Genomic DNA, 13587 nt, shown 5'->3' with positions numbered 1-13587 from the left:
CTTTATTACCTAAGAAATGAAGAGTTGGCCAGGATCATAAATTGGAAAAGAAAGTGCATATTAATGGGATGAATTTCTGAATTTTCAGATAAAATCTCTCATCTTTGCTTTTATGAAGGGCAGCCTTTCTTTGGGAAGGTTTGATTACTGGCAAATACCCAAGTGTGATGCACTTGGAAGGACAGTAAAAGTGCATGATAAATGAATAGTTTCTTCTCAAGGATATGGCCTGGGCTTTCTTTCCCTATAAGGAAACATCTCTGTTTTTAGAGCTTCTTTTTTCTGCTTGAGATTTAATAAGGTGAATCTTCAATTCATAGTTGATGTGGAGTATGTTGGTGGTTCCAGGAGGAATGCAGAGGAAAAAAACTGGATATGAATTGAATTTTTTGTCTTCCCAAATTGATAGAGAAATCTTGTAATAAAGAGTGACTTAGTTAAAAAAAAATTGCATTCACTTTCCTGATTTATTTTTCTTGTGCATGTAATAGCTTGGCTTCTTAACAAGTGGAAGGTACCAGATTGACAAATACCAAGTGTTTTTTTCATGACCGTTGATGGATCCTGTGTAGTTTGTGTAAACTGTGATGTGAGCCCTTGCAGTTGTGAATGAGGTACTTAAGTTTTCTGCATATTAATAAGAAAGATGGCCTACTTTGGCAAGGTCTGGGCTTTCCCTGAATTTCAAAAAGGATTTTTACTAAAGTTGTTCTGTACCATGTAAGTTGATCTGTACATAAGAGGAAGGAGGAGTAAATGTTGCCACAGAGTGCCCTTAGCTCTTTCTTATGCAAGTGGGAATTGCAGATGTCAAGTTCTTTGGAGAACAAGAGCTATCAATTTTCTTAACTGGCATCCAAATTTGAACACGTTCTCCATTGTCTCATTTGCTACATACATTGGAGAATGAAAGGAAATAATAAAATGCACAGACAATGGTAAATCACAGAGTACTTTACAGAGTTTTCTTCCTGTGTACTGATCTTAGTACTGGGCATACTAAATATGCCAAGTGTTTCTTAAAAAGGGATTAATGGGCTGCCTCATTGCTTGGTGTCTGACAGACTTCAGAAGGCGGCTTAGTGAAGGATTAGGACAGCAGAGGGAGCTCAAAGATTCCTAATATTTTATCATTTGTTTCCTAAGTCAAAGTAGCTCCTTTATAAAGTACCAATTAACCTTTGCAAAAATATGATTTTCTAACCTTAAGTGCCTTCGGCAAATACATAAGGATTGGAACTGGAGTAAATTCCTTTTCTCTGTAGCAATCCAGTGTAAATTAAATTAGGAATCAGGTAGTAAGACCTACCAAAATCTTTCTGAAGGAACAGCCATCAGACCTTTCAACTGTAGCAAAGGAAAGTGTTTAAGCAAGTAGAGTTTCTATGATTGACCTATAGAAGAATATTTTATAAGTAAACCAATTTACATTCAGATACAAGTTTTTTAACATAAATGCACACTTCTGTGTATTGCATACAAACATGTTTTAACAATTCAACACTCTTTTTCTGTGTTTTCCTTGTAAGAACTTTGAATGTATTTTTGAATATCTGGTAATATAGAGCATTATGTAAAAGTTGCCTTCAAAGAACAGGGAGGATATTCTAAGGATTAAGATAAATTGACTATAATAAAATAATAAAATAACAAATGGTGCTACCAGGAATCTTCACATAACAAGATCGTTTGCCACTTTCCAAAGGAAAATTATCTGTATATTTGGGTTATATTTACCCTACTGCAAAAGCATCCTTTATCTCATTACAATTATAGTTGAAATGCTTATGCACAGGCTTGTGATTGGTTTTTGGCTTTGCCCTTAATATCAGCCCAAGGTGTTTTTTAGCTTTCCTTTGGCTTGCTGCAGTAACCTGCTTTTGCAATCTGAGTCTTCTAGGCAGCCTTTGGATTTGCATCCACTTCAGTACTGCAATGTTGCAGAGGTATTACAGTAACAATGCAAGCTGTATGAAAAGAGAATTGGCTTAGAAGCCCATTTTGCCCTAAATGATACTAAACAGTAGCTGCTAATGAAAAGCATTACTTCAGTAAGAAAATTTGAGGAGAAAAAGATCTATGGAGAAAAGAATCTCACTGAGATTTTTAAGTTCTGCTGAAACATTCATGCCACTTATTTAAGTTTTGGATGTTGTAAAGAAAAACTGCAATTTTGTGGTGTCCAGCATTATGCATTTTATCTGTGTTGTCACATTTTGATTGAATAACATTTTGAAATAAAACACTGCTTGCTTATGACAGCAGATATGTTCAGCTGTGATCTATCTAGAATGCTGCATCTTGACAATGTAGTAAAGTCAGAGTAGTTTCTCTTAATTTTAGTGTCAAAGACAGTGTTAAATACAGAAAATAATATAGCATGACACTTATTTTACAGGGTTGTAATAGTTGTATATGTAATATCATAGATTGAGTCAGAATCCAGTACATAACCACACCTCATCATCTAATTCCTGAATAATCTCCAGAGAATTTATTCTTCCTATTCTCCTATTAATAAAAATATTTTCAGACTAAATATTTAGCTTTTATACAGTGCAGATGAGTGCCTTATAAAACTTTTAAAAGCTTTAGAAGTCTTTAAGTACTTGATGGTAATAGGTACTTGTTTCTGCCTGGGGTCAGGGAAGATGCTCTGATGTTGCTTTACACTCTGCTCTGGAAAACTGAACTGTACAAAGATTTAAGTGTCTAGGTAAACGTACTGAAGAATTTACATAGTCATCTAATTAAAGCAGTCATGTTCAGCTTTCACAGAGGCAATTCCCATCCTTAGAGAAGTGCAGTCTGAGACGCAAAAAAGGATTTTGTTTCCTCCCTTAGTGCAGTCAGGATGGGAGTGCGATTACGCAAGTGGAAACAAGAAAACAAAAGTGGAGACAGTCTTTTAGTGCTGGAGGCTTCTGCTGCTCCATTCTTGTGTCCTCGTTCCACGAGGTCAGTACTGGACTTGAAGGGTGCCTGCCTCTCCTTAAACAGAAGGAATTGCATGGAGGCGTTGCCAGGGAAGGAGTATCTAGCAGAGAAAGTCATTGTGGTCTGATGGACCGGTCATTTGGAGTTAAGAAACCTGTGTTTTATCTTGTAGCTCTCTGAAGTCAGGTAGCAGGTTAGGAAAACAAAAGCTGCCTATGCATCTTCTTTTTCTGTGACAGAAAGCAGTCAGTCAGAGACGTTCTGGGATATAAATAGCAGCAGGCTGTTGTAATACTCATGGAATCCCTTTAAAACACGAGGCTTTGCTAATTGTGAAAATACCTGGCACTTACTGCAGGTGAAAACATGCCCTTTGGTACCAGTGGAGATCCAGAACTCTGCAGTGGTTTGTGGCCCTGCTCAGATACCTAAATAAAAAGGTTCTTTCTTCTGCCCTTTCCTATGAGAACTAAATTTAAATTGCTTGTGACTTTGAGCAGATGTATTTGGGATTTTTTTTAAGCCAGAAATTAGCTGTTAAAAATTATTCATCCTTCTCGTTTCCCTGATGCTTATTTTTCAAAGTATCCTCCCATGCACTGAATTTTCAGACCTCTCATTCTACCAATTAAGTGGAGACACAGCAAAAATACTCAACAAAAATTACAGGCAATGGCAGTAGGAGAGCAAAAGATGAAGAGTAAAGACTCTTTATTCTTTTGATCCTACCTGTATTTTTCAGAAGGTTTCCTCGTGTGCTAGATGATGACACTCAAATACAATTAGGCTATGACTCCTACTAATAGGTAATCAAGAATAATTATAAGTGTTAATTAAATACATGATAAATGCCTCTTTTTGTCAAGGAGTGCACATTTGAAGAAATAGTTTTATTAAGTGCTAAGAAAACTTTTTCCCAGGCAATTTTATCACTATTTCTTGTTCCCTGCTGTTCCTTTCTGCCTTGAAGATTGCATCAGTCGCACGCATGTGGTTTTTTCCTGGGTATCAAATACCACTTAGGCAGGTGTTGCTTAATTTCCACAACATCTGCCAGTCATTTTTGGTTGTTGTTGTTAGTTTAGCTAACCTGCAGATGGTCATGTTTGCCTGTTTGTGCAGGGCTCCACAGACTCCCATGCTTGTTCCCCGAGTGCTGCCCTGCACTTCCATGCAGGCATCACCAATTTATCAAACTCAAATAATTTAGTAACAGTTACATCTTCTTGCAATAAACAAAAGCAGCTGTGCTCTAGCTATCCTTATCTGCATGAATGCATAGATTGTAAAGGGCTTATCTGACAGACAAGACAGAAGTTTAGAATTTCAAACTGGAATTTAGGGCATGTAAGTCAGAATGAGTCTACGCTGATGTTTAGAAACAATATAATAATGCAGAGAATGAATTAGTTACCATAGTAACTGCTTTGTTTTAATAATTTGGTGGGGCAATGAATAGAAGGATCTCAGAAAGAAGTAGTATCACTCTTAATTACATGTTGTGCAAGGAGAGAGGTTTTGTTCATTAATAGTGGAAATTAATTTGATTTTATAACAGATTAAAGAATGAATATATAAATTTTGCTTTGGAAAGGCAATAAGAATGATTTACAGGTTTTTTTATTCTTATTTTTTCTACCCCCTGGGAAAAACATAATCACATTTTACATTTTATTATGGCAATGCAGGTTATTGATTTCTTAACAATAAAACATGCTCAATATATTGCATTGTAAGCGTGGCTTCAATCTGTGTGCTGTTATTTGTTGCCTGGCAGTTGTTGGCAGCCTAGCAACGTGCTTCAGTCCAGATCTGCAAAAGGATATAGACACGCAAAGTTAGGAGTTACGGGGAAGGCAGGTTTCTCAGTACTTCAAAACCCATCTAAAATCATCAGCACCTTGAAATCCCTTTGCACTTTATGGATGATATTCAAGTGCACTCCACACTTTCAAGATCACAGAATGGCTTGGAAGCGACCTTAATGATCATCTGATTCCAACCCCTCTGCCATGGGCAGGGACACCTTCCACTACACCAGGTTGCTTGAAGTCCTGACCTTCTTAATTTTCTTTCCTTTTACAGTTTTGAGCAGTGTCGTGTGCATTTTGTGCTTAAGACAAGGCGGGATTCTCGAACTGAATGAGCTCTTTTGGAGGCAGATGCAGAGCGAGCAAAAGCCTTCTGTGCTCACAGGCACACGAGTCAGCTGGAGCCTGCTTTGCAGAAAGATGGAGGCACAGTGGTGCTTTACTCCAGAAATTCATGTGCAGGGCATGTCCCAGCACCTCGCACAGATGCCTGTGTGCTGACGAGGCCGTGGCTGGAGACTGGCAGGTGTCATGGAAGGGATTACTGCTGCTGTCCTACTGGAGCCTTTCACAGAGCACGGCCTCTAATTTGTGTCTGCGTTCTCATCTGGTGCCCTTTTTTTTTTTTTTTTTTTTTTTTTTTTTTTTTTTTTTTTTTTTTTTTTAATTTTCTCCTTAATGAAACTCGCAGGAACTTAATTCTCCTTGAAACTACTGGCAACTTTTGGCTGAAATTTGCTGTTGAGTTAGTGATTTAATTAAGAGGGCCCAGCAGGTTGATGGACAGACACAATTAGGTGAGCCTGACTGCCTTTGAAAATCTGTCTGAAAGTTGCTTAGATATTGCAGACAGAAATAAGGAGTGCCACCTGATTACTCCTTGGCCAAGGAAGTGATGTCCATTGCCAAACTCAAATCATCTTCCCTCCCTAGACCAGGGAGTCTTAAAGTTGTTTCGCAAAGCATTGCTCTTAACAGTGGCTCCTCCATAGGTAAGGGTGTCTTCCCAGGAGCAGGGAAACCCAGGTTATCATCGATCCAAAGCTCACTAGTTTTTTGAAGGGAGGTTTGTTGCCCTTCCTCTGTTGTTTGCTGCTATGTGCCAGGAAATGCAAGCTCAACTCGTTGTGTCAGGGGGAAAAAAGGAATAACTAAACCCAGTAATGACTCAGGAAGGGAAATTCAAGCTTCTCTGTTTCTAGTGCTTCTGTGTATGTAAATTTTGGAATGAGATTTTCTGTGTATGTAAATTTTGGAATGAGATTTAAAACTATGGACTGTTTCTTCTCTTTGAGGTGAGTGCCCCTATCACTGGGCTGTTCATGTCCTTGATGCCTCCTCTCTGGTCTCATAAGAAACTTGCCCTGATAAAATATTTCTAAAAGCAGTGTATGGTACACTTCCTTCCTTCTTCCCTTATTTAGCTATATCTAAATAAAATTAAATTGTGATGTTTTTGAAATGGACACTAACTTGGTTTGAACTTTCTTTGGTACCTAATCCTTCACTAGAATTCTGAAATGTTTGTTAGTATAATCTTAAAGTTTACAAAATCCTTTCCTGTTTAATTTTTGTGTGTCAGTCTGTGAAGCTCCTCAAAATGTCAGATGATTAGATGAGTTTTGCCCCCTATCCAAGATGTTAATGCAGGGAAGTAAAAGGAAGTTCATTCCAGAGGTGCAAACATCCAATGAAGAATTTTTTAGTCAGTTGCTTCCTTTTATCTGTGTTAACCATAAATCAGTGGTTATTTTATAGGTTCCTTGTGATTACAGTAATCAACAACATGATTGTATCCTGGAATAGCTGGTGGAAGAAACTTCATAGCAACCCCTTAAAGGCACTGGTGCATCTGATAGTGGTCTTGCAGTCAAATTTGGTCTTTAGTTGCCATTTTCCCTGCAATTCTGAGTCTCATCATCTTTGTTTTTCTGTTTCTCTTTTCTCATGAGGAAATAAAATAATTTTTGTTTCATTTCTGGTTTTCTGATGTTTCTTAAATTATTCTTTGTGATATGTTTTTTTCGCTTGGTGATACACAAGTGGATTTCCATGGAAATTCATTAGCATTAAATGTTAACTTTTTAATTTAATGTTCAACTCTATTCCATTCACTCTGACTTCATTTAAAGACTTTTTATTTAGTCTTTTATGAATGGAAGTACTTGCACATATGATCCTAAGTCATAGTTTTCCACATAGTTTAAAATTATTTAACAGTTTACTAAGGGATCCCTCATGGAAAATGCTCCTGCCCTGTCTGAAGCTGTGGATTCCTCCTTTTTGAAAGAAATACCAATGGAGTTTTCATGTCAGCTCCACTGATGGTGCCAAAGGCTTGTTGATCTTTCCTGAGCCATGAACTTCTCCAGAAGGATAATTGGTTGTACCTCCTGACACAATCATATAATTGAAAAACATATTTGCTGAATAAAGTTTGTTGCATTGTTCTAACTAAAAACCTTGTATTTTATGCAGTTTTAAAAGCTCTGTTTAAATTTACAAGGCAGACTTGTAACTTAAACTTGCTTTAACTTACAGACAGGTTTATCATTTTGCATTGATAAAATTTGACAGAAAATTTTCAGATAGGATGGTGGAATTCAAAGTTAAAAAAGATAGCGTAGCCTCATTCTATACAAGTCAATTATGAACGTTGAATTTAACAGGAAAGGTTTGTACTAATAATGGTGCTACCTGAGCCCAGTTAGGCCCAGACAAGAGAACACAATTACATTTTGGAGTACTTATTTTTAATAACTTTGTACATCCCTTAAAACTCCTTTTGATGTGTGTGAGTACACATACACAATCTAGATCACTTGAAAATGTAATCAAATATTTTGTATCCAAAAATGAGATATTTAATTTAAAAAGCATGTTTAAACAGGTAGTTATGGTATTCTTGCACCTGACTCCTCAGTATTGGACTAACTGTGACCTCTGATTTGCCTCATGTTTGTTTCCATTCTGTCTCTTGGGTCTTTGGTCTGGATGCAATTTGTATCTGTTCTCCTTTTTGTTTTTTCTTGATGCCTGAGTGTGGCAGAGCTTGTTGTGTTATCAAAGCTGGACTCTGGTTCCTGGAATTCTTTGTCTGTTTGCAGCAATTCCATAGGCCTGAACTGCCGCAAAGTACAGAAATTAAAGGCTTATCAGCATTTCTCCATAGGAGCTTAGAGGTATACTTTCTGTTGAAAATCTTTCTTTAATTTGGTATTACAATTAAACTGCACTTACATCCAGCATAAAAGGAAGTTGATTTATTGGTTGCAGTTGATTTAAAAAGCTGCTGGATACTTCTACCTTCTTTCAGCATGTATGAGTGGGATTTTTTTTGGTAAGTTTTCAAATGTAGCCGAAGCATGGGACAGACCCTGACTTAGGTTGCCAGGTTTACAGATGCCACTGTTTTTATAAACCTTAAATTGTCTTTTAAGTAAAGACTTCATAAAATAGTAGAAGCAGAGTTTTCATGATTTGTAGAAAGTCCATAAATTCTTACTTAATTTAGCTGGGCTGCTTTACTATCTGAAAGGTTGAATTGATCTAAAGGAGTTTAACTTGGCAAAACTGCTAGAACCTCATATTTTAAGTAAATGTGCTGAAAACTGGAAAGTTCTAGAGAAGTGATTCTATGCAGCATTCCTTGGCTGTGAAGGACAGAGCAGGGGGAGGGAGGGAAAGCTAAAATTATACATAAAAGCACATTCAAACTATCATCATATCCTTGACATTAGGAGTATAATCTGTGTTGTAGATTGGCAGTAATACCTAATGATTTTGCATCCAAAACCAGATGACATTGTTCTCCCATTTGATATATGCATAATGGTTTTTTGTGGTTTCTATTCATGATGTATTTCCCTTTTAATCAATTACATTTCAATTACATTATGTCCTTTCAGTAGCATTAAAGGATTATGGCTTGAGAAAATAAAAACTAATTTGGTAAAAAAGTATAAGCTGGAAAAAATGAGTTAATTTCAAAAAACCCCACTGCAATATTCATCTACTGATGACCATTCAAGAAACAAGAAATGCTGACACTATTTCCAATATTTTGTCTTTTATGGCACCTAAGAAACCAGGCCTTTGAACCAGGTACTCTCAAGCATCAGTTGAGTGTTCAGCTGCACCTTCTCCATTATCTGTTGTGACTTGTGGTGCTAATTTTATTGTTAAATATGTTGTCCACAACAACAACCAAGTTGCTGGTCAAGTACAAGAAAATGTCTTTTAATATTTAGCTTAAGTGAGCAGCACTGATTTGGTTCTATTGGTTCTATTTGGTTCTTACTTGCTGAAAGGTTTTTTGTTTGGCCTCCATAGAAGGTAAGGGTAAGCTAAATCTTTTTCATTCTAGGTTTATTTAAGAATAATATTGGCCATATGATGTTATCAGCAAGAAGAGAATCAGCAGAGCTGCTACTAAGACAAAAATGTATCTAGACTTGAGATTTAAGCAGTTGGTCAGGTTATTTTAAGATGCACTCACCATTTGAAGATGTTCCATTAATACTTAAGATTAGCATATTTTTTTAAATGGCAGGAAAGTTGATTTAAACATTTAGAGTATGCTGGATGAGATGTTTTCAGAAGTCAGTTTCTGTGAAGCTTGGCTATAATCCTCCTCAGTTTTATGTTTTTCAAATATGACAGAGTCTTCTCTAAAAACATTTATCTGGTTGAAAATAAAGTGGAAGAAAAGATTTCATGAGAAACCAGGGTGTCATTCACTGAATTTGGTGTTAGTCAATTCAGAAGTGATGTGGAAAAAATGCATTTACAGGAGTTTTATTATGATACCTATACTTAGACTGCCAAATACCATAAAAGCTTTGTGTAGCATAAGCATGGTGAGCTGTGAGCTGAATCAGGTCATTAGGAAACTCAGCACTAATTTTCTCTGGCCACTTTATTTTCTTCTAGTTCTAATTTTCATAATTTTTACTGTATTTCATAACAATGGAAAAACCATTCTAACCTCATGCTTCAGGAACACAGTGACGTCCAGGATATCTTAATTAAATCACAAATTGCTGACAGCATATAAATTATTGATCTTGTAGCTGGGGCCTGCATTGACACTGTTGGGCTGTCTGTTCTGGCCTCTCCAGGGTTTGCCACCAGTCAAATGAGGGAAACAAGAATTCAAACAGCTGGTGTGGTGTAAAGATGAGAACTCTTAACAGAAGTAAGTTACGCACTCAGGATTTTTTAGGTTTGCTGATGTGATTGGAAAGTGCCTTCCTCAGGTATCCAAGCTATGAGTGGCATCCTGTAAAGACCTGGGAGGCTGGTGAGGGCTGTTGGAGTTGAAAGCAGGTGCCTTAAGGAAGCAGTTCTGGACTTGCCTGAAGTTTCTGATCCTCTCCGTGGATTGTATGTGGATCCAGCTGGCAGGCAGGAGTGGGGAGCACTAACATTTCTCCTTGCAAAAGTCTTGATGAGCTGTGCTTGAAAAGTACCTGACTCAGCACTGCACTCTACACTACTGATAGTCAGAACATCAAGTCCCTTTTTGGGAATAAGGAAGAAGATTTTGACCTACTTTAATGGAACTGTAGCACTTAAAATATTCTCTTCAGCCCTAGGATTGAAAACAGCGTCCTACTTCCCACACAGGAGTCCAAACCCCCTCTCTTGTTATCTTTGCAAGTCTGTTTCCGTTCTCAATGTGATAACCAGCGGGCACCAAGTGAAACTGCTGTGTGTAGGTGTAGAAAGCATTTCTTCATACATCAGGTGAGTTAGGAAGCTCTACTGCAGGATATCGTAGTTACTGAAGTTTCACTGAAGTTGAAAAAGTGACTAGTTTTGTGGAAGAAAATTCCACTGGGTTTGCTGAAACAATTCTGATTGATAGAGCTCTTGAACGGCAAATTGCTGGTGGCAGGGAGAGAGGTTCTGAATTACTAGTCTTGCCCTTTTTACATCTTTTTTTTTCCTCACTGTTTTTTTTTTTTCTAGCAGCAGGGGAAAAAAAAAACCAACCCAGTTTTAGCAAGATGGATCTTTGGTCTGAACCCATGACAAGCTTTTCTTGCACGCTTGGTTGTGGAAGGCTTCTATTTTCCTTGCCCAAACTTAGTAGAACTTTGGAGGGGCCTTCAGTTCTCTGAGGCTTTCAGCCTCAATTATTAAAGTCAGAAATTAGAGCCACACTGCCCACCTGTCCATAACCCAGCACATCAATGTCTACAACTTCAGGTACCTGCTGCTGTGCATTTCTCATACTTCCTTATTAGGCCTGGCAGTGCAATAAATAATGCTTTTCACAACTTCAAATATCCATTTTATAGGTGTTGTAAAAAATATTAATTTTAGAGATCACTGTTCCATTTTTTTTTTTTTTTGTCTAGCTCAGAATGGCTGAAGTATTTAGAGAAAGAGAAGCAGGATATTAAAAAAAATAAAAAGTAGTTCCCTGTACTTGCAGTAATGCACAACATGGGATTGATTCATGTAGCACATCTGTGATCAGATCCCTAGAAGTGGTGTGTGATTAAAGATACAGGAGATCAGAACAAGGAGTAGCCAGCTGTGCCTAGAGTCCTTGTGGCAGCAATTTCTCCCTGTAGTTGTTTCCTTACGTGTGAAAGGATGATAATACTCACATGTCTGAGGCTTAACTCATTACTGGTTTTATAGCAAGGTGAAAAGTCTATATATAGTTTAATAAAACCCCCAACAGCTATTACAGAACAGTGTTACTTAGCATTTAATAATTTGCCTATTCAAGCAACTGTCTGTATTAAGGAATAATTGTAACATATTTACAGAGCAAATTTGAAAGAAAAATAATAGCATTATCAAGCTAAAAAGCTATAGCACATAATTATTATATACTTACTTCATGATTCAGCAGCTGAGCAGTTTTTGTGCATGTAAATGATTTTTACTTAATGGATTATTGCAGCAGTTGTGAGTGAGCAGCGCAGGACTCTCCGAAGGGCGTACCTTGAGGACACTGCAGCAGCAATATTTTGCTGTGTCACGAGATTTTATCACGCGTAAAGGACAGATTCCGTCATACTCGGGAGTTTTCAGATGGAAACCACAGTTACATTTCTGCTGCCAGTGTACAGCAATGCAAAATGTTCTTAAAACCAAACTGGTTCTGTTAGTACAGGGCTATTTTTTTTTCTTTCCATTTAAATATTGCCTCATGAAGTGTCTAACTTATAACAGCAGTTATATAAACTACATCAACAAAATGAAGAAACTTATGTCTACTTACAAGAATTTTATGAGTGGTATCTTTTATTTCTTATTTTTGAAGGAGGAGCAATAAAAATATAAGTGGATTTTAGTTTGCTGTTACAGTGCTCTATATTTGTCAAGTCCTATTACTAAACAAATAGTAAAAATACTGTGTTGATTTTATTGCTTTAGTAATACAGTTACCAGAACCACTTTACTATACTTCTCCAAGATTTCCAACATGTTTGACAGTTAGTCCATAGAAGTAATTTCTCAGGTTTGGATTGCATCCAGTACACTATGGAAGTGATCTTTCTACACAGCCAGAGATTTGGGTACTAGATAAAGCAGGTATAATTTCACTAGGATGAGATTTATCTCCAGAAAAAAAAAAAATTAAAAATGTAATTACCAGTAAATTGCATTAAACTGGGGATCTGCCCTAAAATAAGGGCAGTGATGCAAGCATTAACTGACACATAACAACTAACAGGCATCTGCAAATAAAAGAGGTGATGTGTCATTTCTAGAACAGTTTATCAGTCCTGGGGATGGTCTCAATTACAGCTCTGTGTCTATGCCAAGCATTCTTTATACCCCTAAGTGTGTAAAATCTACATGATGTGTCTGTAGGCTGTGTTGACTTGTGGTTTTTTTTGAAGAACAGCATCTTTCTACTGCACTGATAAAGCCGAGGGAAGAATGGAGAAATATCTGGCAAACTTTGGCATTTCTGATGTAGCCTTTAATGTCAGTCCAAGAAGTAATAGAGCTACAGAGAGATGTGAAGATGCATAGAATGAAGCTGGTAAAATTGTTTGCTTTGGCCTTCCCTCAAACATCTATATGATAACAGGAAACTTTTTGTTGAACTTGATAGTCAAATAAATTAAAACAAACATTCCTACTTAAAGGAACCTCATCCCCAGCCAGAGCATAACTTTCTGGTTTATTGAAATGTAATCTCTCAAGTTGTTGAAATATAACACTAATACAAAATTTTGGGGTTTGCCAAGATGCTGTTTGATGTCTGTATTACCAAAACCCTGTTACTATTTTCACTACCCTTGGCAGTGGCTGCTTCGGTGAGGAGACACCAGTTTAGCACCCATGGGCACAGTACCTTTTAACTCTGATCCACAGAAGAAGGTTGAACAAATTCTGTGGAGAATTGCTGTACAAACTTTTTATTTCTGGCCTGAATTCAGAGTTCTGTCCCTGAGTTTAGCAGTGATGTGATGAGCCACAGTTAAGCCAGTGAGCCTCGTGAGTGAAGAAGAAAGGTCGTCTATAAATTGTCCAGGATTTTACTTGCGATGACACGATCTGGAAGTTTCTATCCTTTCTAGTCAAATGTAAAGGAACTTGTACTTTGAGTAATGCACCTCCTTTAGGTTCTTCAGGTGGTAGGAAGGATCTGAGGCTGAAAAGGACCCAGATCAACTTCCCTGGATCTGAGGTTTAGATGGGAGAGCTGGTATTCTTGAAAGCTACCCTGTTGGCTATGTTTCTGTACCTTTACAATAAAAGGAACTCATTCCTGCATCAGAGAGCGTTTAGAAGTTGAAGTGTATCTTAGGGTGTCGACTGTGCTGTATTTTTAATATTGAGGACATTACTTTCTGGAGCTCTG

The 13587-nt window shown here is 37.3% G+C and overlaps 1 protein-coding gene and 1 long non-coding RNA gene across 5 annotated transcripts in view; one reads left to right on the top strand and one right to left on the bottom strand.

The window, feature by feature from the left end:
* CTBP1 (C-terminal binding protein 1) overlaps window positions 1-13587 on the top strand; it is a 236104-nt gene that overhangs the window by 58712 nt on the left and 163805 nt on the right. The gene's annotated exons all lie outside the window — the stretch shown is intronic.
* On the bottom strand, window positions 4512-11712 carry LOC125326819. Its single transcript, XR_007204017.1, has 3 exons — window positions 11605-11712; window positions 9247-9432; window positions 4512-4749 (listed from the first exon to the last, which is right to left on the bottom strand). It is a non-coding gene; the product is annotated as an uncharacterized LOC125326819 (long non-coding RNA).

The sequence above is a fragment of the Corvus hawaiiensis genome, chromosome 5, assembly GCF_020740725.1.
Source record: "Corvus hawaiiensis isolate bCorHaw1 chromosome 5, bCorHaw1.pri.cur, whole genome shotgun sequence".
In the NCBI taxonomy this organism is placed as follows: domain Eukaryota; kingdom Metazoa; phylum Chordata; class Aves; order Passeriformes; family Corvidae; genus Corvus; species Corvus hawaiiensis.
This window is presented reverse-complemented; position numbering and strand designations above follow the sequence as displayed.